Here is a 15,044-nt window from a genome sequence, read left to right on the forward strand (position 1 = left end):
AGTACATAATGCCTCCCGTGTGGGCCATCACACATTCATCCTGGTCTGACAGCTTCTTGAGGACATATGGACTCCTGCAGAAATAAAATCTCCTTGAGTGGAGAGACTTGCCCTTTCTCCTTTTGATGTCTTTGGAGCCTAGAAATATTGAATTCATATTGACTTGAATTGGATATGGGAATCATGAGATATTAAAAAAATGAATGAGGACTTAAAACCAGAATGGCTCCAGAAGTGAATATAGGAACAAAGAAAAGGAATATGTGAAAAAAAAATTTCCTAGAAAAAGTGAATAAGAAAAAAAAAAGAGACAAGTTCAGGAATTAATTAGAGCAAATGCTAGGATAGCTGTTTATGGAAGTGGACCTAGATAAGGATAGAAATTAGGTTACCTTTCAAGTCTGAAAAGTTGTGTTCTGTAACTATGCTCCATAGCCTGTATTTACCTACCTCTATAAAATGTAAACTTCATGAGGGTAGGAAATCTTACCTGTTTTCTTCATTATTATATCTTTGTTATCTAACTTATTGTTGAATAAAATTCCACTCTAAGTATCCTAGTAAAGTAGATCTTAATGTTGTCAGGATCTGCTCTTGATTCCTGGTTAACCACCTGTCTCTGTGGTGGGCTTAGCTCCTGCCCATAGATGGAAACATTTAAAACTAATTCTGGGGGCTTCCCTGGTGGCACAGTGGTTGAGAGTCCGCCTGCCGATGCAGGGGACACGGGTTCGTGCCCCGGTCCGGGAAGATCCCACATGCCGCGGAGCGGCTGGGCCCGTGGGCCATGGCCGCTGGGCCTGCATGTCCAGAGCCTGTGCTCCGCAACGGGAGAGGCCACAACGGTGAGGGGCCCGCGTACTGCAAACAAACAAACAAACAAACAAAAAAACTAATCCTGGTGGAGACAGACTTTGGGTTTAGACTCTCCCTTCCCAAGAGTGTTTCCTCTTTGATTCCTGATTGCTTGGATGGGTGGTGTGTTAACTTCCCCTTCCCAGTCTTGCTCTGACTTCAGTTTTCTGCCTGAGACCTCATTTCTTCCTGGCTTCCCATTTCTTCCCTTTCTCTGCTTTCCAACTCTCTGGATTTCACACCGGGACATTGACTGACCTCTGGTTTGGTATGCATCTTTCCTTTGATCCTTGGTTCCATTGTGACCACTTCTGGGTCTAGACCAATCTCATGCTTTTCAGTTTTCATTCCCTACATTAGTTCTCCTAGGCCTCCCTTATTTATCTACTGCTATTCTTGGGTCCCAAATTAACACTGAAGAAGAAACTATCAACAGAAGTTATAGAAAACAGAATCTTAGCAGATAAAAAAAACTATTGTTTTTGTGTGACCAAAATTGGCAATTCTCCCTGCTTAGAGGAAATGGTGAATTAGACATGTTAGAGATATCAAATGTATACAGTTAGAACACTGAGTATGCTAAAGCATTTATTCAGTACAATGCTCACTCAAAAATCTTCCCAGGATCTTCTCGTTGAAAAAACATTACTGATCGTAAATGCTGCATCAAGCTAATATCTGAGCCAAAACATATATTTTCACAAGAAACCATAACTCCAAAAAAGGCACACACTATTGAGAGTATGGATAGCTTTCTAGCCCTCATATGCCTGGCAAACCTGAAAAAAAAAAAAAAAAATAACACAGTCATGGGTTTACTAGACTCTCAGTTATATCAAGTACAAAAATAATAGAAGTCGCAACATGTGCGGAACATTCAGACACCCCCTACATTGTGGTGATTCTTACCCAGGCTACTGGGTTAAAGTGATTGACCAAATGGCATCAAGAAAACTTTTGTCATCGCGGTAGGTTAAAAAGGGATATTTGTAATCTTTACCTATTTTTGTAATGAAGAGTGAATTAGGTAAAAATCATTCAACTGACATAGGAGAAATCCCAATTAGTAATAGTTCTCTCTTAAAGAAAAAGAAAAGAAAAGAAAGAAAGAAGTGAGATATTTTGATTTATCTTCTCTACCCCATTTTTAACCTTGTCTATATGCTTATTTTTATCAAAAACAGTCTCAAGAATTTTCATAATAAATCCAAATGATTCCAAGACAACAATTATTGTTTATTGGATGAATTACTGGGTTGGCCAAAACAAACTTTTTGGCCAACCCAAGATCTGTATGCTATAAAGCTGCTAGTAAACCTTGTGTTGGGATTCTTTGAGGGTCTATTTGAGACTTTGAGAGTCACGGAATTTTGAATCTCTTTTGAACCACAGAGCTTGAATGGTCTAGCTGATAGAACAGAAACTTGATATTTGAATCTTGGCTTGTGAAGATTTTGTTCATCTCCCAAAGTGAAGGCAGTTTGGTGTCATGGGACTGGCATGACCTTTGAGTCAGGCAACTTGAAGTTTTAGTCCTGGCTTCTGTCACTAAGTCATATGGCTTTGGTCAAGTTGTTTTATCATATCCTTCATTTAAAATGTGAGGTATTTAGTCTTTAAATTTACACATTCTTAAGTTCTCTGAAACCCTGTTTGTCTCCAGTTTCCTCTGGCTGAAAATTTAAGAGGGATCACTAATTGATTTAATAAAGATGAAGTGAACAGTTGGTATATGCAGGGATTTTGTTGCATTTTATAAGAAAGAAAAATATAAACCCAAAGCATCCATGTCTTAAATTAACCTCTCGGTGGTAACATGCTAACTGATGTGTGGTTGACAAAGTACAGAAAACTTTGTTGGTCAGTTTCTAAGCACTTCATCCTTTCAATCTTGACCTTTGTTTCACCCACTAGTAACATCCTACAAAATGTCATTTCTCTTTCCCAGAGAATCCCGTCCAATTAATGTTATCCCTGGGTGCTTCGGTGAGTTGTCTAGCGTTGCTGCACTTTGCCTGACTTTCTTCCCAACAATCAGTAAATAAAAATGTTCAACTCTCTCTTTTATACAGTGAGTGCCCTCATGAGCTATTTGACAAGGATGTTGGGTACAGTTCTCTGTCATGTCTCTTGACCTGGCTGGAAGGAGAATTTTATTATTATTTATTATCATGGTGCTACCTCTGCCTTCCCCAAACTTGGCACCTGAACTGGAAATGTTTGCGATCAATTACTCAATTACTGTGACTGTTTTAGATTTGTTGAGCCCATATCACACACAACAATATTTAAACTAGTTTATGTGCTATTGAAGTCCAATAAATGTCCTAGAAATGTAAATATTCTATGTGTATTTTATATATATATATATATATATATAAAATTAGAAATGAAGTCCTGTCTCTTCCTTCATACAAACAAGAAAACAGGCATTAACTGGCTTGCAGAGGCCAAAGCAAGTTAGTGATGGAATAAGCACGCACCATAATAGTTCTTGTTAGAGACAAGTTCAATGTGAAAGATCTTCTGTTTGTCACCTCCTATATACCGAGCATTATTGTAAGAACTTTACTTGAATTAACTAGTTTAATTAACAACCCTCTTAGGTCTGTTTTACAAATTAGGCAACTTAGATGTAGAGAAACAGAGAGTTTTCCAAGGTTACGTAGCTAGAATCCAGACTGGATTCTCTGGGAAAGAGAAATGGTATTTTGCAGGGTGTTACCAGGGAGCGAGATAAAGTTCAGGATTGAAAGGATGAAATATTTGAACCCAGACAGTGAGACCCTGGAGTTCCTCTTCTGAGTTGCTAGCTACCTCTCCACAGCTGCAGAAATAAAATGATCTTTTTTTTTTTTTGCTGTACGCGGGCCTCTCACTGCTGTGGCCCCTCCCGTTGCGGAGCACAGGCTCCGGACGCGCAGGCTCAGCGGCCACGGCTCACGGGCCCAGCCGCTCCGCGGCACGTGGGATCTTCCCGGACCGGGGCACGAACCCGTGTCGCCTGCATTGGCAGGCGGACTCTCAACCACTGCGCCACCAGGGAAGCCCAAAACAATCTTTTTTATGTGTTAAACTTCGTGGAGCCTTCCTTAATATTTATAGTGAAAGTGATTTGCATTTGTAATAAAGCTTTATTTGAATTTAAGTTTTATTCATGCTCTTGTCTTCAAATGAAGGAATCATATTAGATCTCTGACCGATGAACTCCCAGTCAAATGTTATTTTTCAGAAATCTAATGGTTATGGAGTTATAGAGTATGTATGCATGCATTATGTGCTTAGAGACATTTAATAATTTAGGTTAGGCTACTGCTTTCTTGCGGACAGCTTTAAGACACCCACTTCCCCTGTAACACAAGCACAAGTCTCCGTAGAAGATGTGATACTCACTTGCCAAGAAATAAACTAGGTGAATCATTGTAGGTGTGTCTTTTTACTTCTGCCCCTTTTCTTACTGAAATCACAGCCCCACGCTGAAGTTAACTTCATTGAAATTTCTGTAAGCCAGCACATATGGATCCAATTATTTAATTGTCTGCAGAGGTGTAAGGGCAGTTACTTCTACCAATATCAGCGATTTTGCCAGATTTGCACTGCAAACTGAAGGATGGCTCCTCTAACTGACCCTTTGTCCTTTTTGGAGGAAGCCAATCAGTAGCAGACACTGTTGGGTGAGTGGTGCCAGGTGTGCCTGTGTGTGCATGTGTGTGTGTGTGTGTCTGTGTGTGTGTGTGTGTGTGTATGCGTGTGTGTGGGAAGGAAAAATGTTTATGGTAAGCTAGTCATTTCAAAGGGAAAGGAATAAAGTGCCAAGCAAAAGGGGAAAATGGGAGAGAAAGAGAAAGAAGGGGATGGAGGGAGACAAAGGGAGAGAGCTTGCATGTTAAGGAATTTCCATGGAGTCTTTCTTTGTTTACTTTTAGGAAAAGCTGTTTCACAAATTTAATCACCACACAGCATGAGTGCGCCTAGTAAAATGTAACACCACGGCCATGCCGTGTTAAATGAACTTAAGGAAGTTGTAGAGCTCAAATTACATTCTTATGGAAACAACTTTACATTTTGAAAATTCTTTGCTAGGCATCTAACCACACCTCAGCATGAGAGGTAAAGAGGCTGGTGTCCTCCTGAGTATAGCACAGGACAGGACAGTGTCATTTTCCATAAAATCTCATCTTAAAACTAAAATTGACAAAGGTGATCAACCTCTTCGCTTTAAGTTTTCTGCTGAATCTCTGCTCTGTTTCTCTGATTCCTTTTTAGTCTCATTCTTTTTAAAAATCTAGTGCAGGAAGATTGATGTCAGCAAAATAAGGTGGAAGGGAAATTGCAAGGCAGAATTACTAAGGAGATGGCTTTCTCCTTCACCCTTTTGGAGAACATATTCCTTTACTTTTAATGATTTTTCAGTGCTACCTACAGGTGAGGAATGAAGCACACACAGATAATTGCTAGGTGGAGCCCACATAAACTATCCCTCAGATGGTCATTGGGGGTCTGTGTTAGCAAGGTTCCTCCTGCCCTCATAGCCTCACTATTGTTTATTAATGACAGGTAATATGTTTTTTATTCCCACACTACTGGCTTTTCCTTCCCTTACCTGGGAGAGCTGATCATATACTAGCCGGCCCCTCTTGAATACAGACCAAGACCAAATATTTTCAGCATAAATACAGTATTACCAAGTGGTGCTGTTCTATATACTAAGTAGCATATTACATAGGATACACTGGTTAATAAATAAGATGCCAGCGTGGCACGTTGAAACCGAGTCCCCCTAAAACCGAGTTCCCTTACCAAGTTTATGATTGATCTCTCTATCCAAAATGTCATTCCCTTTCTTGTCCCCTCTGACCTCAGTCCTTTACTAACTGAACACTCATCAACCAGAATCAGATGACTTAAATTGCTGCTGTCAATACATAGTTAATGTACTAAAACTGCTATTATGGATAGCATCATTAACATATAAACTCAGGCTGTTTCTCCAGGGCAAGATGAGCTCACAGACCCTGAGCCGTGGACCACTTGGCCGGAGAATCTAAACCAGAGACATTCTGACTCCTGAGCTAGATTAAGAAATGTCACAAGAGGATGATTAATCCAGCCTCTTTGTTTTAAAACACCCCCAACCCAAAGGCCAAGTGGGAGTGGATCTGAGGTTTGTCTCCCTCTCCCTTGCTTGGTGTCCTGCAGTAGACCCTTACCTTGGGGCGAACCCCCACTGCCAGAGTTTGGCTTTCTGCCCTGCGGGCACATGAGCTCTTTGCTTGGTTATATCTAGTCTAACTTCAACTAAGGACTTAAAAAGCAAGAGTGCTTTCTGTTATATTATGACAGTGACGTGCCACAGGTGCTGTGTACAGCTTTGGGGGAAGTTAAATCACTATCCTTGATATATTATCATTTGGCATAAAAGTTCAGTTCACCAATAACCAGTGTTTTAATAATAAATATAGGGCTTCCCTGGTGGCGCAGTGGTTGAGAGTCCGCCTGCCGATGCAGGGGACACAGGTTCGTGCCCCGGTCCAGGAAGATCCCACATGCCGTGGAGCAGCTGGGCCTGTGAGCCATGGCCGCTGAGCCTGCGCGTCCAGAGCCTGTGCTCTGCAACGGGAGAGGCCACAGCAGTGAGAGGCCTGCGTACCGCCAAAAAAAAAAAAAAAATAATAATAATAATAATAATAAATATAGCAACCATTTACTGAGCTCATGACATATGGCAAGGGCCCTGAGCACATACATTATTCTACATTATCCATAACAACCCCAGGAGGCAGAAACGATTGTTTCTCCATTTTATGAGCAGTGAAATTGAGCCACAGAGAGGCTAATAACCTGCCGGTCTTCAGAGGGTTGAGAGGCCGAGTCAGGATTAGAATCCAGAGCTCACATTTCTAACCACTGTCCTAACCTTCAGCTTCCATCCATGTAGATAGTTTACCAACATGGAAATTATTCCCAAGCAACATGGTTCAGCTATGCTGGACGTGTACAAAGATGAATAAACAGGTGAAATGTCAAAATCAACATGTCATGAGCTGGGCTAAAATGGAAACTTCCACAGGAACGGTGAGGAGAGAGTAGAAGAAATAGCTTAAAGGTTGCCTGAGCTTCCAAAATAGCACGTACAACACGGGCTCATCTTGACAACAAAAACAAGAAACAAACAAAAACCCTACCCTATGGATGTATATGAAAGAAAGAAAGATGGAGTATTATACTGTAGTTATCAGTGGTTTTCTCTATGTAGAGGAATTGTGTTTTTTCTTCTTCGAGGTTTTTTTTTTGTATTATTTACAGAAAGCATGTATTGCTTGTGCAATTAAAAATTAGTTGGTCATTGTTGAAAAATGGGGTTCGTTATACTATTCTTTCTTCTTTTGTTTATGTTTAAAATTTTCACACAAAAGAGCTTAGAAACAGAGTTAGAAAATAATCACATAAAACACAGACTAATCCTTCGTGTGACTGCTGGGGCTTGTTGGGTAAGAGTGGTGTCAACGAAAAGTCAATGAACAGTCTATGGTAGGAATAGAACAGAGTTTTATTTGAGTCAAACTGAGGACTATAGCCCGGAAGACGGCCTCTCAGATAACTCGGAGGAACTGCTCCAGGGAAGCATGGTTTTCAGTACGGTTTTATGTCTTCTCAGAACAAAGAAGATCGAACAAGTCAGGGATATATACCTTCAAGATTTCAGAAAAAGCCAGATCAGCACATACACAACGCGTCACTATGACCTTGGTACCTGGGAAGGGAGTCTTATTGTGGAAGAACAAGCAGTGGCGTCCCAGGAAGGGAGACATTTAATCTTTACTTTTAACATGGACATGCTTAACTTCTGCCCAATATGCCCTTTTCTTTACTAATTAAACCAGATGTACAATGTATGTTTGATAGGCCACAAACAGGCTGTTCTAGTTAGGATAAAATTCAAGTTAACTCATGTATAAACCAGAATGACTTCTCCACTCCCCAATATGGGAAAATTTCTTTTATCAGTGGCCAAAGGAACAGCCTAGAATATGCTTATAAAAAAGAGACTCCTCTTGAACAAAGATCCCTTTGAGTCTCAGAAGCAAAGTCATAAATGGTGAGAGGCATTTGGTATAGATTTCCCTCAGAAGGAACTCTAACGTGGCACTGGTTCCTTCCACACCATGTGTCGTGTGGCCCGTCCTTGCTTCCTTCTCCTCCTTTCCCCTTGCTGTGTTCCCTGGCTTATGAAACCCACACATTTTCCTGCTGCAGGGTCTTTGCACCTGTTCCCCCCCTTCTTGGAATTCCCTTCCTCAGATCTTCACATGCATAGTGATGGGGTTCTGGACACAGTACCTCAAAATGTGGCACCTGGCATGTCGAATATTTTAAGCTGAAGGAATTTGAGAAAATGGCAGCAGGAAGGTCACTGTGACTTTCCCTCTTCCCATCTCCCATGAAGCAGGTTATAAAACCCTCATCTGAGAGGTGCCCTCCCTATACCTGGAGAACAGAAGCATCCTTATCTCCTAAGACAAAGGGACATCAAGAAGGATGTTGACAGACAGACCTCGCCATTTCCCCCAGTTTACAACCCTGAGCCCACACTCTCTAGCCTACTATACACACCCAGCATGAACTACCCTGAACTGCTCTGTTTCTTCACATCTCTATTTCCCTCAGCAGGCTCCCGTGTCACATAAAACTTACATGAAATAAACGTGTATGCTTTTCTCCTGTGACTCTGTCAGCTTCATTTGCAGACCGAGCCAGGGATCCTAAGAGGGTGGAGGTTTCCTCCCTACAGTGGCTTTTCCTTCTGGTCTTGGCTACTCTCTCTAGTTATACGCTCTCGCACTGTCCTATTTTCTTATCTTTGGAATATTCAAATGTGCTCTTAAATGTTTAAAATATATTTGTTTAATGAGTCTCTCTCCGCTAGAATATAAACTCTGTGAAAGTGGGGATCTTGTCTCTTTTGACTCACAGACCTTGGGAGAGTGTGTGGTACATAGTAGTCACTCAATAAATACTTGATGAATAACTGAATGAATGCAAAGAGGCTCTGCTTGAGCTCTGCCAACTGCTGCTCTGTATTCACCCTGGCAATCAGACGTGAACACCCAAGCTTCCCCACAAGAACACCAGGGTGCATTATGGGTGTGGAGAAGGAGGATGTAAAGATTTTGTTGTCACTGCAGGAAACTCCTTGACTTTTGCTATAATATGGCATGATAATACCTTCATTGGTGTTCATAAATACTAACCTTCATAAGTTCAAAAACCTAACTCTAAGTAACAAAATACAAATAGATAAATAAATAAATAAAAATTATATATACATATAAGGGAACTAATTTATTTTTACTAATCATAAGGCAAAGAAAGGTTAAAGGACAAAGAACAAGCAGAATATAATTTAACGTTTCTGCAACATTTCATAATAATTTAACATTTCTGAGGGCTTTTACCAGACTGGGAAATGATATTTTTCAGAATAAATTTCATCTTCCTTGTATATGCTTCTGTATTCTGACCACCCAGGCTACAAACCATTTTTATGACTCAACTACTTTAAGTTCAGGGGAAAATGTTTATATTGTAATGTAGTTGGGAAGTTATTTTTCTTACTTTGTGAAAGCATCTAATTTGCGCGGCCTGCAGACAAATGTAAGGGTGAAATCCCACAAGAGTACCCTGTCACTGTCTGCACAGAACAGAGAATACAACCCAGGGCTGACTCATTGTGTGCTGAAGAACTGTCTAGGGGATTACAAAATGCCGGACCCAGGGAAGCATTCAAACATGCCATCTCCTCCCTTTATGTCCAGAGAGTCAGAAAACAACCGCCAACCGACAGAAGTCACCTCTGGATTAATGACTGGTAGGTTTAATTTATGCAAATGTGTAAAGCTTCAACCTATGTGCTTTACAAATTAGATTAACAGTACCCATCTCAGGGATTTTTGTAAGCCCTGAGAAACTAAAACACTGTGGTCTGAAGGAATCAATTACTTTGGTTTAAAAACTATGTCCAGGTTTTCAGATAGCGAACTACAGAAGGGATGTTGGAAAGGCCTTTACATTTTAGTTTTACTTTCTCTGAATTCTTGGAGTTTAAACACAAGCAAGTATTTTAATTCAATTATTATTTTATCATGTTGGCAAAACCGCCTGTCTTATTCTCCATGGAAGCTGCCTGCACCAACAGAAACGTCAAATACAGGATGTTTGAGAGCAACTTACCTTATGACTCCCAATGAAAAACATCTGAGCCTCTTCCTTTCTGATTTTGGGATTTTGAATCATAGCTCTTTCTGTACCCACCCTAAATTTAATAAAGCTGAGTGTAGAAAAAATATGAGAAAGAAGAAAATATGACTCATAATTCTACATTTGGAGGCAGTCGCTATTAAAATTTTGAAGTATTCCTTCCTTTCTTTAAAAATATTTTCCCCTATTCTTCTTATTCTCACGTTGTCCCACATTCTAATGAATATGTCGCTCTACATTTGATGACTGACCTGTTCTATCGTTTTGTACTTTAGAGCATGTCAGACACGAGAGCGCTGGTCTCACTAACTTTTGTCCTTTAATAAATAGCCTTAAAAACATTGTGCCTGACTTTTGGATGTTTTACTTTTTTTAAATGATAGCTCAGAATAATTTATAAAATAAATATTCTGCTATGAAACTGCATTCCTCCAAATTAGGATAATATGCCCTATGCATTTTTAGAGAGAGAAACAAAAGCTTAGGAATGGAAAGGAACAAACTTAAAAAAGATTCCCCATAATTAATGGAGTTCCTTTGGGAAAGAATCCAGGTTTTGAGTAGAATATATACTCAAAGAATTAGGAAAGGACAGTTAATGGTTTCCAGCTCATTAAAGTTGGTGCTTGGACTACTCACTAGTTTTCATTTGTGTATAAAAAATAAAGTTGTGGGGCTTCCCTGGTGGCGCAGTGGTTGAAAGTCCGCCTGCCGATGCAGGGGACGCGGGTTCGTGCCCCGGTCCGGGAAGATCCCACATGCCGCGGAGCGGCTGGGCCCGTGAGCCATGGCTGCTGAGCCTGTGCGTCCGGAGCCTGTGCTCCGCAAGGGGAGAGGCCACGACAGTGAGAGGCCCGCATACCGCAAAAAAAAAAAAAATAAATAAATAAATAAAAATAAAGTTGTGAATTAAACCTTAATTCATTGAACAAGAATCTACCAGAATGGCTTGATACATGGTTCAGTTGCTGTTTTTGTTTTTTTGTCCTAGCATATTCTAAGATAAATGTAAGTGCCTTTTAGTCTAGTTGGTGTCAGTTTCATCTCCATTAAAAGAGAAAGGTTTATCCTGATCTTATCAAAATGTGTGGATTATAGTGAGATGGACAAGTCAGGCATGCCTCGGCAGTGTGTGAGAGTGTGTGTGTGTGTGTGTGTGTGTCAGTGTGTGTGCGTGTGTGTGTGTGTGGGAGGGACAAATTCATACTTAACTGAATTGACTGCCTCATCTTTGACCATCACTCGTCTCAGACATTTCCTTCTATGGAATTTACATGTGAAAATTAATTTGTAACTTAGAGAAAAGTAAAAGTATAGGGTAGGGTGCTCATCATTTCTTAGGACTAGCGTGAATTTGTAGAGACGCAAGAAGAAAAAGAGCCAATATTATTTCTATTATTTGAAGGGAACGGGAGGAAGTATAGTCAAGACTTTTATGCAGAAGGAAAGGTTTTTTTTTTTAATTAATTAATTTATTTATATTTATTTTTGGCTGCGTCGGTCTTCGTTTCTGTGCGAGGGTTTTCTCTAGTTGTGGCAAGCGAGGGTCACTCTTCATCACGGAGCGCGGGCCTCTCACTATCGCAGCCTCTCTCGTTGCGGAGCACAGGCTCCAGACGCGCAGGCTCAGTAGTTGTGGCTCATGGGCCCAGTTGCTCCGCGGCACGTGGGATCTTCCCAGACCAGTGCTCGAACCCGTGTCCCCTGCATTGGCAGGCGGACTCTCAACCACTGCGCCACCAGGGAAGCCCAGGGTTTTTTTTTTTTTGATCTCCCCAGGTAGCTCCTCACCCTGGGGAATGTTAACGTTACATATCAGACAAAGATCTACCTTGCAAAGTGTTTTCATACTGACGTCCTTACTCTTTCAGTGTTTTCATGGGTTGTACTTAAACATATAGATCTATAATTTCTCTTTTAAAAGGGTCTTCCAGTAAGTGTATTGAGTAAAGCATTTTGAAATAGATGTGGCTATTGTCACAAAATAGTCAACAAACTTTAACTTTAAAAAACAACAGATAACTTTATAGCTCTCTTATTAAGGCTGCCTGCAGTATTTTGGCATCAGGTACTTTGAAGAAGGTCAAGTTTTAAAGACATTAGCATGTCATGATTTAGAATAATCCAAACATTTAGCCATCTGTCTATGCTTTTATTTCCAAACGTTTCCATCTGATTAAATGGGCTATAACTGTCAGTCTAGAAGTACCTAGTAACCCAATAGCAGTGGTCAAACTAGGGAATAGAAACAATCTTTGCTTTTTTCAGGCAGTAATTCCTTCTCACGCTCTCTGACTTCAAATCGTCCTCGTCAGGGAAGACTTACCCATAAACACTGTTTGAAAAGCATCACTTCTTAGCTTTGGAATGTGAATAGTAATATATATTATAATGTCCCCCAAGAGACTGATGCCTGTACCTTTTATTCCTTCTCTGTGTTACTGATTTTGATGCTTGTTACTAAATCAAGACGCAGGAGGACATTGTAAGTTGCAGCGGGAAGGGCAGATACCTACTTTCCAGTGGAAATCAAGTCAGGGGAGAGCACTAAGGAGTCATCACCTCCTCCAGACCAGCTGGGTCGCTGGATACGGCATTCACCCAACTGCTGGCCGTACACGCATGTAGTGTAGAAAATGTTTTATTGATGTAATTTACAGTGACATTTTGTATATGTGGCAGGAAACATCATCTACATATTTCCCATGGGAATGGAATTTGCCTTTACAGAAGAATGCAGATAACATCCCCTCATGCATTTATGCATTTCTTTATTTTCTATTCCTCTCTCTCTCTTCGTTGATTTTAATTTTTAGATATACCAATGTACTTCAATAAAGACAATATAACACATTAAGGAGCTCTGTAATCTGGCCTCAGAAAGATTGCGTGCAAAACTTAGCTCCACCACACATTGACTGTGTGCTCTGAAGTTTCTTCTTGGTAAGCAGAGATCAAGCCTAATGGGAAAGGAGTGAGGCATAAATGAGAATGCAGAGCAAGCACTCAGTGCAGGGCCTGGTGAGCAAAATGCTAGCTTTTACTCCTGATTACATTTTAAATGACAGTCAAGCTGAGACAGCAATGGCTCACAGTTAGTGTGAGTGGGACCTACAGGACATACGGTCCCTGTATTCCTGATGACATGGCCCATTAACCTCAGCGCTGCTGCCTGTGTCGCCTGTCGTGGTGTGCAGTTGTGAGGAGGAACAGAAGATTTGACAACCAGAGGAACGAGCGAATCAGAGGCATTTTTAAATCTGGTGGCAGGACCTAGCGGGACATAGCATCACACACTGAACTGGGTAATGTGAAGCTTTTCATGATTCCAGGGCTCTTAACAATCTTACTATTAATACTATTAAGGATCATCTTTCCAGAGCCCTGCCTCAGTCCTCCACCAGAAATGCGGTGACATCTCCTTGAAACTCAGCAGCGCAGCTTCCAGATTTCCTCGGTCCTCTTCTCCCCTGAGTCACCCGGGTGTTCTTGCTTCTTCACGTGGCCAGGGGCGTTGAGTCTGCCTTCTCCATTGGGCGGGGATTTGACTCTCAGACCACAGCAAATAACGTCTCAGTTCCTACATTTCCTCCAGCCCTTCTCTTCCAGATTGTCTTCCCTGGGGGCGGATGGTGCCCAGGGTAGATAGACCCAGAGCCTTGCCACCTATGCAGAGTAAGAACTAGCATGAGTCAAACCTAAAGAGCACGGCGGCGCAAGCACCAGATTAACAGAGAATTTCGGTCACGGTCTCAATCCTGCCACGTACAGGATGAGACCTAGGATCCTTTCCCTGTATGGCCTTGAGAGACTCATGAAATTGCTTTACGTCCCACTTTCATTACCTGTTAAATGGGTTTATTACTCATCCATAGTCTCTTAAACGATCACTGTGAAATACTGAAAAATGAGAAGATAGATTAACAGAACTCAGTCGCGTGTTTACTGCATGTCATGCAGTAACACAGTTTACACAACGGGAGCCCATAAGCTCAAAAATTAAATAAATAAATATTAGCTAGTACTCTTATTATTTGTGCATTTTTTTTATGAGTCAGTAAGATGTGGAACGGCTTCCCTGGTGGCGCAGTGGTTGAGAGTCCGCCTGCCGATGCAGGGGACGCGGGTTCGTGCCCCAGTCCGGGAAGATCCCACATGCCGCGGAGCGGCTGGGCCCGTGAGCCATGGCCGCTGAGCCTGCACGTCCGGAGCCTATGCTCCGCAATGGGAGAGGCCACAGCAGTGAGAGGCCCGCATACCGCAAAAAAAAAAAAAAAAAAAGATGTGGAAAAGTAACATCTGTATGTTGGAATAGAATTTGAACTTTAAATGTCAGGAAGGAGCGTGGCTGGGTACAGAAGGAAACCCACCGACACCTCCCTCGGTAGTTTGGGTGCTGGGCTGGCTGGATCAGGCCCTCGTGGATGCCTGGTTGGATGCAGGGTGACTGTGGACGCCTGCTTCCCTCTCTGCTGATACGGCCAAAGTTCTTGGTTCGAAGGAGTTGCTGATGATATAGATTCCAGGGCACAAAAAGCCCACACTTTTCGTAATGCGTTTCAGGCCCATTACTGGTTATAATTTAAAATTGTTTGAATTCATGGCAAAAGAGAGATGCTTCTGCTTTTCATTAAGTATCACTGAGCAGGTGCTGAGTTCTGCAGACTTTAATGACTGCCAGCCTCTAAGTCATAGTTAAAAGTAAAATATTTGAATTCCTCCCAAACTTCAATAGTCCCATTAGTGAGAGACTTCAAACGAGCACACATTTTATCATCTCTGTTTTGCACTGTTAGGTTTAGATTTCAATGACAACATTTTCCTCTTCTGGTAGAATTATTGAGTAGGCATAAGTGGTTGGAAAAAAACACAAATTTGTCTTTATTGCATATGTGGTTGCAAAAGAACTCTGGGAACATCAGCCTTTTTTT

Source organism: Phocoena sinus, chromosome 5, assembly GCF_008692025.1.
Source record: "Phocoena sinus isolate mPhoSin1 chromosome 5, mPhoSin1.pri, whole genome shotgun sequence".
Lineage (NCBI taxonomy): Eukaryota > Metazoa > Chordata > Mammalia > Artiodactyla > Phocoenidae > Phocoena > Phocoena sinus.